Genomic DNA, 15,549 nt, shown 5'->3' with positions numbered 1-15,549 from the left:
TGTGAGTGCTTCCTGGGATTACCTCCCCAGTAATCTACCTGCATTCAAATAACTAGACTCAGGGTCTGCTTCAAGAGGAACCCAGCAGAAGACACATTTAAGCATATGTGCTTTCATTTGAGAGCTTATTATGCCAAACAGTGTGCTAACAACTTTATCATATCTAATTTACTCAGCAGCAGCAGCCATTTGAATGCCACGTTCTTATTATCACTTTACAGATGCAAAAACAGAAAGTAAGCATCTTGCTTACAAGTTCACAGGTAGTAAGTAGTACAGGAAAGCTGGGATTGGGACTAGCTCTATGGAACTTCAAAATCCACACTCTCCTTAAACCCTTTGTGATACTTGATTTTTATCTTCAAGCTCCTGTCTTAGGTAGCCCAGGGAACAAACTGTGAGTTGGAGGTTGGTCAGTAAAAAGTTCATTGGGGAGTGTCAGCCATATCAGTACTTATGAGAGATCGTGAGTTGGTCAGAGGAACACATTGGACTGTAACACACTATAAACAAGACTGAGTGCTAAAGAATGGATACTTTTGCACTGTGGTGCTGGAGAAGACTCTTGGGAGTCCCTTGGCCAGCAAGGAGATCAAACTAATCAATCCTAAAGGAAATCAACCCTGAATATTCACTGGAAGGACTGATGCTAAAGCTGAAGTTCCAATCCTTTGGCAACCTGATGCGAAGAGTCGACTCATTGGAAAAGACCCTGATTCTGGGAAAGATAGAGGATGGGAGGAGAAGGGGATGACAGAGGATGAGATGGTTGGATGGCATCACCGACTCAATGGACATGAGTTTGAGCAAACTCTGGGAGATAGTGAAGGAGGGAAGCTTGGCATGCTGCAGTCCATGAAGTTGCAAAGAGTCAGATGTGACTTAGCGACTGAAGAACAACAACGGCAGTCACAAAGACCTCACCCTGTTTTACGGGGAGCTCAGAAACTGAGATGGCCCTTCAGTGTCGTCCTGCCGTGAGGCAAAGGGGGTGGTTATTTATATTCTCCTAGGATTGTCCAGTCACTGAACATGGGCTGCCAGTGAGAAGAAGGCATGGTTTTGTGTGAAGTGGCTCTACTTCGCAGAGGACAGTTTCTGGAGGACGACTCATCTGGAAGTCCTCTGCTGTCAACATTGGCAGCAACAGGGGGCGAGGGTATCAGAACCTTGAGAAGGAGGATCTGGGTGGAACCCTAACACGTGCACGGCTGTTTATCCTCTAACTGCTTGGATCCACTGTTTGTCATATAATACATTCTGGGGATAACTCTCCTTGGATTCTATATATCTATTTATCTAGAGATACTTACAAGGAAACCGTGAGTAGGATGAACTACGGGTCCCATCCCTTTAGCTCATCTCAGAGCTGCAACTAATTTGCCTATTCCAGATTTCTCTCACCCTCAGCTGTCACTCCTGCTGGTTCAGGTGAGTTCCTTGTTGGGATGACCCAGAACCCCCGCCTTGAGAGACCTGAACATTGGTCAGTCCACTCTTCCCAGGCTGCAGCTGCTACATTTACCCATTCACTATCAAAACTGGGCACGATTGCCAAAAGAGGCTCAGCTGGGTCACCTGGGTATGAAATATAATCTTCCTTCTGGAACAGCAGCCTCATCTCCTCTGAGTATCAGAATCAACCACTCCTGCCTGGGTAGAGGCAACTTGTTTTGCCTTCTTGTTTCTTGGCACAAGGAGAGTGAAGTGACTAGGTGCAGCCCAGTAGCTTAAAGTTTGATGGGACCCTGGCTTTGCCCCTTGGTGCGTGTGTTTCCATCCTGGGAACTAGGACCTTTACATCCACAGGAAGCAGAGTTTTGAAGACCAAGAGCACTTCACTGAGCTTGATGGCTGATGGGACCACTCCTACTTCCGCCCATTGATTCTGTATACCTGTGTTCTACCTTCTGTGGGCCAACATCATGCAATGGAGACTGATTTAAAGTAAATGCTGAGTCCTGGCAGGGTGGAGGGGAGGGAAGGTAGCTCCCTTTCAGAGTATCTCCTTCAAGATGGTGCCTTAATTATACCTTATAAAGTCCATTCTATTGCTCTATCAGGCCAGCAGCTTCAGAGTGGTATAGTAAGTCATGGGACCAGTAGAGCCCATGGTCATGTGATCCCTCAAACACCTCTGTGCTCTAAAGTGGGCTCTTTGATCCAACATGACGTAATGCAGGACCCATGTCAGTAGATCAGATGCTCACACAGTGTTGCTGGCTGAGGTCCTGTGGGAAGAAGAGGCCAACCCAGACCCCATGAAATGTGTTTATATGTCTGTCAGAGTCAACTACTGTGCCTTCTGTGGTGGAGAGTTCGAGGTAGTTCTCATCAAGAGATGGTGTCGTGTAAAGCATCTGAAACAAAGGCTTCAGTCCATCCTGCAGGGCGCTTGGGGGAAGGATGGCCCCTTAGGGTGGTCTTAATTTAAGGAGAGAGGGCTGACACTTTACATTCACGTCCCCACCAACCAGTCATTGCATGCTGGCGGTCCCCGGAAAGGTAAAGACTTCAGGACAGGCAGCTGGTTTCAGCTGCCGTGGATTCCCAAAGAGCAACCCAGCTGAACGCCTTCATTTCCAACCGCCCCAGCAGCTGGGGAAGGAGCTGACAGCATAGCATCTACTAGAGCTCATTTATCTTCCGCGAGTGAGACTATGTTTGCCACTGTTTTTCTTCCCGGGAGAATAGATTGGCTCTGAATGGTCCTTTCTCAGAGCAGTTAGCAGATTGTTGGAGGTTTTTAGAAGAACTATTTCAGTGGAGTGTTGGGAGGAGGTAGGAATCCAGGCATAGAAGAAATAACTCTGAAAAAAGGAAACTAAGCTAATGACTCTAAACATCTCTTACAAGAAACTTTGTTGAGAAGAGGGAGTCTGTAGATTTGCGGAGAGTGAGTTAGAATATCTTCCTTCCCCAGTAAGTGCACTTCCAAAATAGATGTCTGGGGTTGTGGGGGAAGTTTGGACAAAGTTTTTCTCTGTGATAAACTAATTAGTCCTCAGGGGAACCAAGTCTGCAGTCCCAGTTTCGTTACTTCCATTCCAGCTGAATCGGCTGGCTGGAGAGCAACCAGGCTTCAGGCAAGCTGCAGCAGTTAAATCCAGGATTATCTGGGAGGTCAAGATATTGACTGAGTCAGACAGACGGGGTGGGTTTACATACGCATTATCTACAAAACATTTATATCATAGCGTGTGAGGTCTGATGCTAGGGAGTCTAGTGGGGTTTGGCCGAAACTTTGAGGAAGCAATCCTATTTATGCCCAAAAGGGAGAATAGATTTATTTTTTAAAAAGATGAACATAAATGACTCTGGGATATTTTAAAGGAACAAATTTGAAGAAGGCTGATAGATTCAGATGCAATCAGAAGTTTCCATGTTATCAAAAGAGCAAGTCCAATGCAATTGTACTTTCTGGGCATCATTTTTGCTACACATCTGCTTAGTGTATAAAATACTGAAAACCAAGCTCATTATGCAATAAATATAACTGTTGGCCTGTATCCTTCAGGCCTGCCAGCCTTGTAGTTGCCCAGCCTCAAGACAGAAGAAAGAGCCTGAGATAGCGACAGAGACACCAGTGATTTAACAGATGGGGGTCTTACACAGCTGATGCAAGGTCCTGGGGCAACAATGCTCCCACGGTGTGCAGTCGACAGAAGGCAGGACACAGAAGAAGGCTTCGTTTCCTGTGGGAGAGGAGGTTGCGTCTTATAGGGGAATTGACATCAGGGTAGTTCATCAGCTACCAGGGAAACCAGCAGCACGGGGGAATGTCTTTCACAGACCCTCGGGTTAATGACCTTCGCAAGGGTGGATGGCTCCCTTTAACCAACCAGCAGGTGGCGCTCTTCTGGTCTGAGGGACAAGGAGCAAACATATTCATGGAAATACCGTGTAGGCGAAGCAGGGACTGTTAAAGCAGCAATGTGCAGATAGCAAGAGAACAGCCATCTTGAGTGGCCTGACCATATAACACCTGATGAGAACAGGTGGGATTCTCATCTGCTCGCGAATCGTCTGAATAATTTCCTACGTCCTGTATTTGAATTTTTTCCCCCTTGCCAGGAAGCGCTGCTCTCAGTCTAATCAGGAAGAAGTCAAGCTGGTTTGAGCAGAGCTACAAGTGTGAAACGGAACAAAGCTTCAGCTTCAGTCCTTCCAGTGAATATTCAGGGTTGATTTCCTTTAGAATTGACTGGTTTGATCTCCTTGCTGCCCAAGGGACTCTCAAGAATCTTCTCCCGCACCACAATTTGAAAGCATCAATTCTTGGGCTCTCAGCCTTCTTTATGTTCCAACTCTCACATCCATACATGACTACTGGAAAAGCTATAGCTTTGACTATATGGACATTTTGTGGGCAAAGTGATGTCTCTGCTTTTTAATACACTGTCTAGGTTTGTCACAGCTTTCTTTCCAAGGAGCAAGCGTCTTTTATTTCATGGTTACAGACACTGTCTGCAATGATTTTGGAGCCCAAGAAAATAAAGTCTGTCACTGTTTCCATTTTCCCCCATCTATTTGCCATTAAGTGATAGGACTGGATGCCATGATCTTAGTTCTTTTAAATGTTGAGTTTTAAGCCAGCTTTATTATATGGAATTGAATGAAGAGTTGAACCAGGTATGTGTAAGAGTCAGGCATGGTTCATCCTTGGACATCTTAAGCATGTCCTTTATCGGAGAATAGTCTGGATTGACCTCATGCTCAGCAACATTGAAAACACCTTTGTATGCTCAGAATCTTTTTCTTATGCCCCTCCAAACTCTTATCATGGCTATCTCTTTTTCTTCCCTCAGAGATCTGAGCTTACGTGCCTCTTATGTCTAAAGTTGGGAGCTATTATTTGATAGGCAGCTGCTGTATCTAAAGTAGATACTTCCCTGTTTTTCTCTTCCATCCTGTTAAGAAAAAATTTTAAGAGCTTATAGCCTAATTTGTAATCATCTTGGAGCTTTCTAGGTGGTGCAGTGGTAAAGAACCCACCTGCCAGTGCAGAAGATGCAAGAGACACACGTTCGATCCCTGCATCAGGAAGGGCCCTGGAGGAGAAAGTGGCAACCACTGCAGTATTCTCGCCTGGAAAATTCTATGGACAAAGGAGCTTGGCAGTCTACAGCCCATGGGGTCACAAAGAGTCGGACATGACTGAACACACGCGTTGTAATCGTCTTATGTATGTGTTCGTCTATTTCACCCAGCTGGATGTAAGCTCCATGAGACCATGACCAACTGTGCATTATTTCATAGTCAAATCCCAGTGCCTGGTACCTTGTGATCAGCCAATAAGCTCATGCTGATTGAATAAATAATAACAAACAGGTTTGGTTTGAAAAGGATGTGAAGGCAAAAGCAGGGCTTCCTTTTAGTGTCAAGGCATAGAGTTGGTCTTGGTCTGTTATTAACCAGCTCCCTAACTTTGGACACAGCTTTCAGTCTCTCTGGTCTTCACCTGTAAAATGTTCAGCCTGACTCTGCAGTTATATGACTAGAACTGAGACAGACTGGAGACATTTTGGACTTTTACAAGTGTGCTGGTTTATACTGTAGCCTCACCTCAGGAGTTTCTCTTTCTAATTGATTTATGTACCTTATTTTTCATAAAGCAGTTTGTTCTGACCCAAGGTGTATCTACAGCCAAAACTGAAAAAGTCCTTATTGGAAAAATACATCCATGTAATTAAATTCCAGGATTCATGATTTCCCAAACCACTTTACAGAGAGGATATGGCCCATCAGTGTTGAAATTTCCAATAAAAATTCAATCAAGCAGTAGGGTCCACCATTCAAAATGGTTACAAATAACATATAGGAAACTCAAAACTTTTGTGGTCTGTTCAAAATATTTCACATGCTTGAAGCAATGGCCTTATTTACTAAGGCATCAACAACTTATTCTTTCATGTTAAGAACAAAGATATTGAGAAATCCCCTTGGCAGATTTGTTGGTGGGGACAAAGGCATACTATTACCACTATATTTATTCTTTGACCACAGAAAAGTGGTCATCAGGGTTCAGAAACACATGACCCACACATGAGTTGCCAGTTGAGCCTCGGTTTCACGTTCTTTTGTATGGGTCAATGTCACTTTCATTAGCACCACAAGTAGAAGGAAGTCAGGTCTGATTCTCTTGGTTTCTGTGATATCAGCAAGTCTTTCTGGGGTCGAGATGATTTCTAGGACCTAGCTATTCATTTCATCACCCTTAAAACTCTAGTGGTGGCTTCCATTGGGGGGGGGAGGGTAATGTAAAGCAAGTCCCAGCATCTATAATGGTTAGTAGCATTATTTACATTTTCCTGAGTAAGTTGCATTTAGGTGACTTTGTGGCATAAATACTACTTAGAGCACCGAATTGCTGAGGTGGAGAAATAGGTAACAGGGTAGAGGTGAGCTCAGCTGCAAGGACTCAAAAGACCATATCATCTGGGAATGGCTGGTCTGGAAATGAGATGCCTTAGATAACATCACTGACTCAATGGGCATGAATTTGAGCAAACTCCAGGAGATAGTTGAAGGACAGGCAAGCCTGCCTGCTGCAGTCCATGCGGTTGAAAAGAGTCAGACACGATTTAGCAACTAAACAGCAACAACCAGGATACTGTGGCCAGGCTACTGTGTAGAGACTTCATCCATGGAAACGTGGATGACCTAGTGCCTTTATTAATAGTGCACTATGATAGAGTCTTTAGTTTGGATTCGTACTCAGAGAGTGATTAAATGCATTGCTGTGTTTTAAGATGGATTAGTAAAAGCTTATAAACCAAGAGGGCGTGTCCCAGAAGAAGCAGACTTTGTTTTTAGAAATCTAAATTCCATTGATATTGACTAGACAATTCTTTGAGCCAGTGGTAAACGATGTATTTATTCAAACCTCAGATTCAAGTCTCCATAAGATCAAAGAAAAAAAAAATGTTCCAACATGTAAGTAAACACACTTTGTACCCTTGTTAGGGCTTCCCTGATGGCTTAGACAGTAAAGAATCTGCCAGCAATGTGGGAGACTCGGGTTTGATCCCTGGGTCGGGAAGATCCCCTGGAGAAGGGAATACCTTGGTTAATCTGCTCCAGGAAAAAGTAGTTCCCTCCAGCCTTCCTCTTAGAACTCATCAAGATTAGGAAGTCTTTGCTGCATTCTCCTTTTTCCCATTCAACTGTACTTTTTGTTTTGCACACCAAATGGCATGTGGGATCTTAGTCCCCAGACCAGGGATTGAACTTGCACCCCCTGCGCTGGAAGCATGGAATCTTAACTACTAGACAGCCAGGGGAGTCCTTCTCCTTTTTCTTGTGTTTTTCCACTTTGCTCTCTCCCGTATCCCAAAGCCTTTCATGAAAATTTCTCCAGCGTGCTAGACTATTTGCCTTTTCCCTTCTTTACTTTTAGTCAAGAAAAATCTATTTTCTCTCAGCCCCAGAACCTTCTAAATGTGTGAATTTTAAAGATTCCTTTCCCTTCATGAACACATTATAGGAAATATGAATATAGATAGGAAATACAGGGTGTCCATTAAGGATAGAAACATAGATAATATTATGCTATTTCTTTATATATGGAGGGTCTCATAGAGAATAATTTACATATTTACTTTTTCCCCAGACTCTACGGACACCCCTTATATTGCCTAAGTCCCCCGGCTTCCAAGGCTGAAATCTATGATGGGAGTTTGAGGCTTCGTTGTTGCTGCTCAGTTGCTAAGTCACGTCTGACTCTTTGTGATCCCATGGACTGCAGCACGCCCAGGCTGCTCTGTCTTCCGCTGTCTCCCAGAGGTATCTCAAATTCACGTCCATTGAGTCGGTGATTCTATATAACCATCTCTTTCTCTGCCGCCACCTTCTCCTCTAGCCTTCAATCTTTCCCAGCATTAGGGTCTTTTCCAGTGAGCCAGCTCTTCTCATCAGGTGGCTAAAGTATTGGAACTTCAGCTTCAGCATCAGTTCTATTAAAAAATTATTATGTTAAGCTGTTCTTAGTCACATACAACAGAGAGTAAGAGTTTATTTGCTCCTTCCTAACAGCAAGTTTTGCCAGGGCAGAGAGTGGGCAACATATAGTGAAATGGAAACTGGGAGATGGGAGGAATCATACAGGATGGTTAAGGCAGAGAGGCTCTGGTCCCCTTCTGCCACTCCATCTCATCACCTTCTCAGTTTCTGCCAAAAATAAATGGTTGGTGCCTAGTAGGTTATATTCTCCCTACTGTTCTCAGCCTGGCTAATAACCAAGAAGTCCTAAATTACTTCTTTCTTCTGGCTAACTGTATTCAGTCATTTTTCTTTTTTGTTTTGTTTTTGACTTTTTATTTTTTATTGGAGTATAGCCGATTAACAATGTTGCGACAGGTTCAGGTGCTCAGCAGAGTGACTTAGCCATACATATTCATGTATCCATTCTCCTCTAAACTCCCCTCCCATCCAGGCTGCCACATAAGGTTGAGCAGAATTCCCTGTGAAACCTACAGAGTTCCCAGTAGGACCTTGTTGGTTATCCATCTTAAATATAGCAGTGTGTGCATGTTCATCCCAAATTTCCTAACAATCCCTTCCCCCACCCTTCCCCTTGATAAGAGTCATTTTTCATTCTCTACAATGTGCCAGGCAGTGTGCTAGTTGCTGGATGTGTGTTAGCAAATAATGCATGTCCCTGCTTTCATGGGTCTTACAATCTAGGACTAACAGGAAACAGGCAAAGAAATAAATAAACCTGTAATCAAGTGTGATTAGCCCCATGAGGGAAGCAAATGAAACTCTGTGATCAAGAATAACAGATAAGTGACCTTTATTATATATCAGGCAAGAGAGCTTCTCTATGGAGGTGAAAAGAAAAGGGAGAAGGGCCATAGATGTGAACAGGAAGATGAATGTCCCAGGAAGGGAAATAGGAAGTGTGGAAACCATGACTTAGAGGGCAAGCTGGAATTTTAAGAAGAATGTTCAACCATGAATCACTGACTCTACCTAAAATCTTCAGCAAATGTTTTCATGCATTGAGTATTCAATCATAAGATGATTTATATAGTTGTCATACCAGTTGACTAGTTTCTGGATTGGGGGATATCTGAGTAAGATAGAAGGATAGTATTTTTAAATATTTTTTTAACCTTATTTTAAGCAACCGAATACTAGATGTGGGGGGATTGGGTTGAGAGGAAATTCTTGAAGTCTAAATGAAACATAGGAGCTTCCCAGTTGATGCTAGTAGTAAAGAATATGTCTGCCAATGCAGGAGACTCAAGAGACGCAGGTTTGATTCCTGAGTTGGGGAGATCCCGCCTGGAGTAAGAAATGGCAACACACTCCAGAATTTTCTTGCCTGGAAAATTCCATGGGCAGAGAAGCCTGGCAGGCTACAGTCCGTGGGGCCACAAGGAGTCAGACATGACTGAGCCGGAGCACACAAGCACACAATGAAGCAAAATTTTTCAATAGAAACATTTTTAAAATGTTTCCTTTGAATTCTATGCACTTAGTCTCACCAAAACTCTTTTCATTGTTGACACATTTTTGAGTGTCTGGGTCTCAAGTCTCCAATCCTCATGCATCTCAGAGAGAGGGGCATAGTTGGGGAAGAGGTTTTACAAATGTGGTACAAGATATCACAACTGCTGGGAGTTCTTAGCAGTGCCTTGCGTAGGAAGAGGAGGCTAGCTGAGCTGAAGTTCCCTTCAGCTCTCCAGTGCTATGGTTGTCAGGATGCCAGTGTCTTTTGCATTAACCATCCCTTGAGTGTGTGCCTGTCAGACTCTCTTCTTTTGGAAAACTGTCCCTTCCACCATGATGGTGGGACATCAGCCATGTTTGTCTTGACCTAGGGTGGGCACGTGACCTGAGACTGGCCAATCAGAGTAGCTCTTTACTCTGGTCATGTTGATTGGGGTAGCCATGAGCACGTGACTCAAGCAAGTCCCACCAGAGCCCTCCCATGAGATTTTTATGTTGGGAATACTGGAAGATAGTCTCTTTCTTCCTCCAGAATCAGAAGATAGAAAGACAAGGTGTGCTTGGGGCCATGAAAAGATGTCTTCAGGTCAGATGGAGAAAGGGCCTGAGACTATACCCGAGCAGTGGTGAATGGGAAATGAAGAGGGAGTGAGTTCAGATCTCACAAACTGAGCCCCAGATATCACTATCCTTGAAACAAGATGCACATATCAGACTTCCCAGCCAACACACTGTCTTTTTGGCTGAAATACTAGTTTGAGTTGCATCTCCATCTCATGCAGTCAACACAACTTTGAATTTTTTTTTTTAATTTTCACCAAATCTTGATAGAAAACTTAGATATAAATTCATGTATGTGTTCCATCCAGCACCAAACATTCGCAGCTTCTCAGGGAGTACAGTTAGGTAGCTTTCCTGGACTCCCTCAAATTTGTAACAGAAGACTTTTAATTCTTCAAGTACAGATTACCATCCTGGAAAAAAAAAAAAAAAAAAAACTAAAGCATTTGTGATAAGAACAAATAGTAATAAGAATAAGTTGCTTAAAAGGAATTTAACTTTATTACAACCTTCTTACCTAACTGGAAATATAACTTTCAGATAAAGCTCTGTTCTCATCCTTAACCAGAAAACCTATTTTTTCCCTTAGGTTGGGAAACAAGCAGAAATATTTGTTTCTCTTTCTTGGAATTAGAAAGAAAATTCATAAGCTGCCGAGGTTGGTGACCTGTATTTGTGACTTGCACAAACTGCTTCTACTTCTTTCTGAATGTTGAGAATAGTGGGGTTGTTGTCTGGTCATTTAAACCAATCCTGAAGATGAGTCATTAGATTTAAACCCCAGGAAGTGAAGACTCAGAGGGAGAGGAGTTGAGCCTGTGACCTCCTTTTCCATCCTTGCTCAGTGTAGTGAAGAAAGAAAATCTAACCTGTGGATAAACTGGAAACCCTCGAGGGGTCCTAACTTCAGACCCACTTCTATCATGTTTAAGAAACTAAATAATAAGGTCTGTTAGCCTCTCTCAGTTTCCTTACTCAAATGAGTAAGAGTTCTCATGATAATTCCATGAGAAATCTTGACCTGATGAAGCAGTCATCAGCAGACATTGTTAGTGATCTTAACACACAAACGCTTGAAATGCCACTTAAGGAGCAAATGGCTAGTCTCTGGGGGAAAATAACCACTTAGCCTTGGAATCCCAGCTGTATTTCTGCCAAGTCAGGTGGGTCTGGGAAGTCCTAGAACCCTGTTTTATAGGATAGCATTCCTTTTCTTCATCCCCTTTAGCTACTTAGTGAACATGACCCAAATGTCATATCATAATGCTCTGGGGCAAATCAGAAACTATCCAAGCTGGAAAAAAACTTATTCACTTTCCAGATGAAGACAGAGTGACTCACAGGAGTTTTGAAACTTGCTCAAGGTCTCATAAAGGTCTTATAATTTTTAAGGGTGGCTCAGTCACCAGGGGTGATGCTGAAGTATTAGACATTTGTCACAAATTCTGCCCAACAGAATGCATTGGCATTTTTTAAAAAGTATGTACCTTACAATGCTGGTGAACAGAGGTTCTGGGCATAGGTTTTGCTAGACAAATGAATTTAGGAAATAACATGTACTGTATCTTTTCTTGGAACATACTGACGACACCGATTCTACAGTAAAAACTACATTTAACTATATTTATCTGAGGGTTTGGACTTTCTTTACCTAGGTGGCTCAGTGGTAAAGAATCCTCCTGCCAATGCAGGAAATGCAGGTTTGATCCCTGGGTCTGGAAGATCCCCCGAAGGAGGAAATAGCAACACATTCCAGTATTCTTGCCTAGGAAATCCCACGGAGAGAGGAGCCTGGTGGCCTACCGTCCATGGGATCACAAAAGAGTTAGACACAACTTAGCAACTAAATAACAGCAACAAAAACCAGCATATTAAATGACAAACCTAGATGGCATATTAAAAAGCAGAGACATTACTTTGTCAACAAAGTCTGTCTAGTCAAAGCTACGATTTTTCCAGTAGTCATGTACGAATGTGAGAGTTGGACTATAAAGAAAGCTGACCACTGAAGAATTGATGTTTTTGAACTATGGTGTTGGAGAATACTCTTGAGAATCCCTTGGACATCAAGGAGATCCAACCAGTTCATCCTAAAGAAAATCAGTCTTGAATATTCATTGGAAGGACTGATGCTAAAGCCGAAGCTCTAATACTTTGGCTACCTGATTCGAAGAACTGACTTATTAGAAAAGACCCCAATGCTAGGAAAGACTGAAGGCAGGAGGAGAAGGGGACGACAGAGGATGAGATGGTTGGATGGCATCACCTATTCAATGGACATGAGTTTGAGCATGTTCCAGGAGTTGGTGATGGACAGGGAAGCCTGGTGAGCTGCAGTCCGTGGGGTCGTAAAGAGTCGGACACGACTGAGTGACTGAGTTGAACTCAACAACAATCAGAGAATTTGCCCAATGTGTTTGACCAAGACACACTTGTTGTGTGGAACATCCACCAGCTTGAGATCAAAAGTGGGAAAGATTGATGTTAGCTGTTTGGTGTTTGTTCTGCCACAAGAACTGTCTCCTGGGTACATTTTTCACTTTGTCCTGGGATTTATTGGGCCAGTTTAGATTTTATTGAAAATGCTAAATTAAAAATTAAATATTCCACTAAAGGAAAAATTGAAGCATATTGTTTCTGGTATTTTTATAGTACATCTTAGGAAATACCAAAGTACCATAACCCAGTGAAAGTTAGCCTGTGGTTCTTGGAATCAAACAATCTGACAATTAACTATCTGAGTAAACTTGAAATATGAATCCATGAGTCAGGATGAACAAACCAGCTCTGCATGGGTGTGCCTAACAGATGAGGAGTCATTAATAACCCTATGTGGATCTATTAGCCAACACTACTGAACATCTTCCAGTGAAATTGCTACATCTCTCTAGAAATCATTTCAGATGCCTCAGGCAATGGCATAAGTGAATAAAAATGAAAAGGAGAGTGGTAGGAACCATGTTGAACTGGAGAGTACTTGATCACTTAAAAGCAAAAAAATAAAAAGGTTTTTATCCTATGTCTTCCAAACAAAACTCACCTGGGGGCAGTATTAGTTGCATGAGATATCAGTGTACAGCCCTTGTCTTGAACTGAGAGATGTGCATGTGTGCTTACTTGCTTAGTCGTGTCCAGCTCTGTGACCCCATGGACTGTAGCCCCCCCAGGCCCCTCTGTCCATGGGATTCTCCAGGCAAGAATACTGGAGTGGGTTGCCACTGAACCAGAGATGGAACCCATGTCTCCTGCATTGCAGGCAGATTCTTTACTGCTGAGCCATTGGGGAGGCCCCGAAACTGAGAGACAAAATTTAAGTAATAGCAGCCAAAATGATCCTAGAAAACAGTAACGTTCTGCTATCTGGTAGGGCTAGGGAACAGAGCAGATGGCTTATCAACATCATGATTTCTGATTCACGATTGCACGCCATGAGTTTTATCTTACCAACAACATGCAGATTTGCCATTTCCATGAAATTGGCAGAAGCGAAAATGTATTTAGCATCCCAACTTGACTGATTATTATTGATTCTCTTAATGATTCATTATTGCAACCCACTCCAGTATTCTTGCCTAGAGAATCCCACAGACAGAGGAGTGTGGCGGGTTATAGTCCACGGAGTCGTAAAAGAGTCAAACACAACTTAACAACTAACATCAATGATTCAGAAGACACTAAAAGTGCCTGGTGATGCTTTGAGCAGTAGTTTCATTGTATCAGGGAAATTCAGAGGGGGACACAAGGAGGGATTTCTCACTCGAAAATAAGAGTAAATGCTCCTAGGGAACTTGCTGCGATTAGGTTAGATCTTTAGAATTTGCTGGCCACAATTTAGAACAAGAGAAGATTGCTAAAAAGTGAATGAAAGGTTGAAAGTCAGTAATCACATGAAAACGTAGCAGGACATGGCTTATCTTATTTGTAAGCGTTGCCAAGAAGCGGCTACCTAAAGCAGGTTTTCAAGAGAGGAATGGTAATTTCTTTTTGGAAGAGGTTTTTAAATTAGGATAAATAATCCTATCATCATTAATGGTGAGAGTACTTGCCTTCCTAGATGCAGAAAAAGCCATGACCTGTGCTGGTTGCATTCTGATTCAAGAGCATTACCAAATCTTCCTCTAGGAATTTCTGAACACGGTAAAATCTCTTTGTTAATTCTCTAGGGGCAATGTTGTTTCTTCTCTAGCCTCAGAAACATTCCCATAAAGCCTGTTACTGTGCCACACCAAGTGTAGGCACTTAATGTCACCCAGGAAAAAAATGTGTTCACTGAAAGAGCAATAATACTGGCCAGCATTGACTGACTCTTTGCTATATAGGGGTAAGCACCAAACTGGTGCTTTGTGTGTGTGTGTGTCTGTGTGTGTGTCTGTGTGTCTGTGTGTGTGTGTGTCTGTGTGTGTTCCTAGTTGCTCAGTCCTGTCTGATTCTTTGGGATTCCATGGACTGTAGCCCGCCAGGCTCTTCTGTCCATGGGAATCCTCAGGTAAGAATTCTGGAGTGGGTTGCTATTTCCTTCTCCAGTGGATCTTCTCAACCCCAGGAGAGAACCCAGGTCTCCTGCATTGCAGGCAGAATCTTTACCATCTGAGCCACCAGGGGGACTCTACAAAATGTCATTAATTCTTACGGTGACCCCTATTTCTCAGGTAAGGAGACTGAGCCTCAGAGAGGTTCATACCTCCTCTATGGTGACATGACAAAGATACAAGTGACAGGGCCAGGATCATATGCTTTTTTTTAAAATTGTAGTAAAAGTCATATAATATAAAACATGCTATTTTAACCATATTTAACTGAGCAGTTCAGTGGCACTAGGTACATTCACATAGTTGTATGAATGTACAATGAAACTCTCACCATCATCCATCTCGTGAATTCTTCATCTTCCTAAACTAAAACTTTGTCTCCATTGAACACTAACTCCCCATTCCCCCTTCCCACCCTCTCTACCTTCCAGCCCCTGGTATCTACCAATGTACTTTCTGACTGTATGAATTTAACAAGTCTAGGCATTTCAAATAAGTGGAATGAAACAGTATTTGTCTGCCCCTAATGTGTATAGGGGCTTCCCTGGTGGCTCAGATGGTAAAGTGTCTGCCTGCAATGCGGGAGACCCAGGTTCGATCCCTGGGTAGGGAAGATCCCCCGGAGAAGGAAATGGCAACCCACTCCAGTACTCTTGACTGGATAATTCCATGGACGGAGGAGCCTGGTAGGCTACAGTCCATGGGGTCACAAAGAGTTGGACCCGACTAAGCAACTTCACTAAGTCACTAAATGTGTATTGGAATGTGTTTTTAAAGTTAACTTAAAATATGTTCTACAAATAGATTGTACCTTCTACTTTGCTATATAGTAGGTTCTCATTGGTGGTGGTGGTAGTGGTTTAGTCGCTAAGTTGTGTCTGACTCTTGGGACCCCATTGACTGTAGGCCGCCAGGCTCCTCTGTCCATGGGATTCTCCAGGCATGAATACTGGAGTGGGTTGCCATTTCCTTTTCCAAGGTTCTCATTAGAGCCTATTAATAT

The 15,549-nt window shown here is 42.9% G+C and overlaps 1 non-coding gene across 1 annotated transcript; it reads left to right on the top strand.

The window, feature by feature from the left end:
• The first annotated feature begins 15,087 nt into the window (after positions 1 to 15,087).
• Positions 15,088 to 15,159, top strand: TRNAC-GCA. The gene has a single exon. It is a non-coding gene; the product is annotated as a tRNA-Cys (tRNA).
• The last annotated feature ends 390 nt before the right edge of the window (positions 15,160 to 15,549 follow it).

Source organism: Cervus canadensis, chromosome 24, assembly GCF_019320065.1.
Source record: "Cervus canadensis isolate Bull #8, Minnesota chromosome 24, ASM1932006v1, whole genome shotgun sequence".
Lineage (NCBI taxonomy): Eukaryota > Metazoa > Chordata > Mammalia > Artiodactyla > Cervidae > Cervus > Cervus canadensis.
Note: the sequence above shows the minus strand (reverse complement) of the source record. Positions and strands in the feature narration are given on the sequence as shown.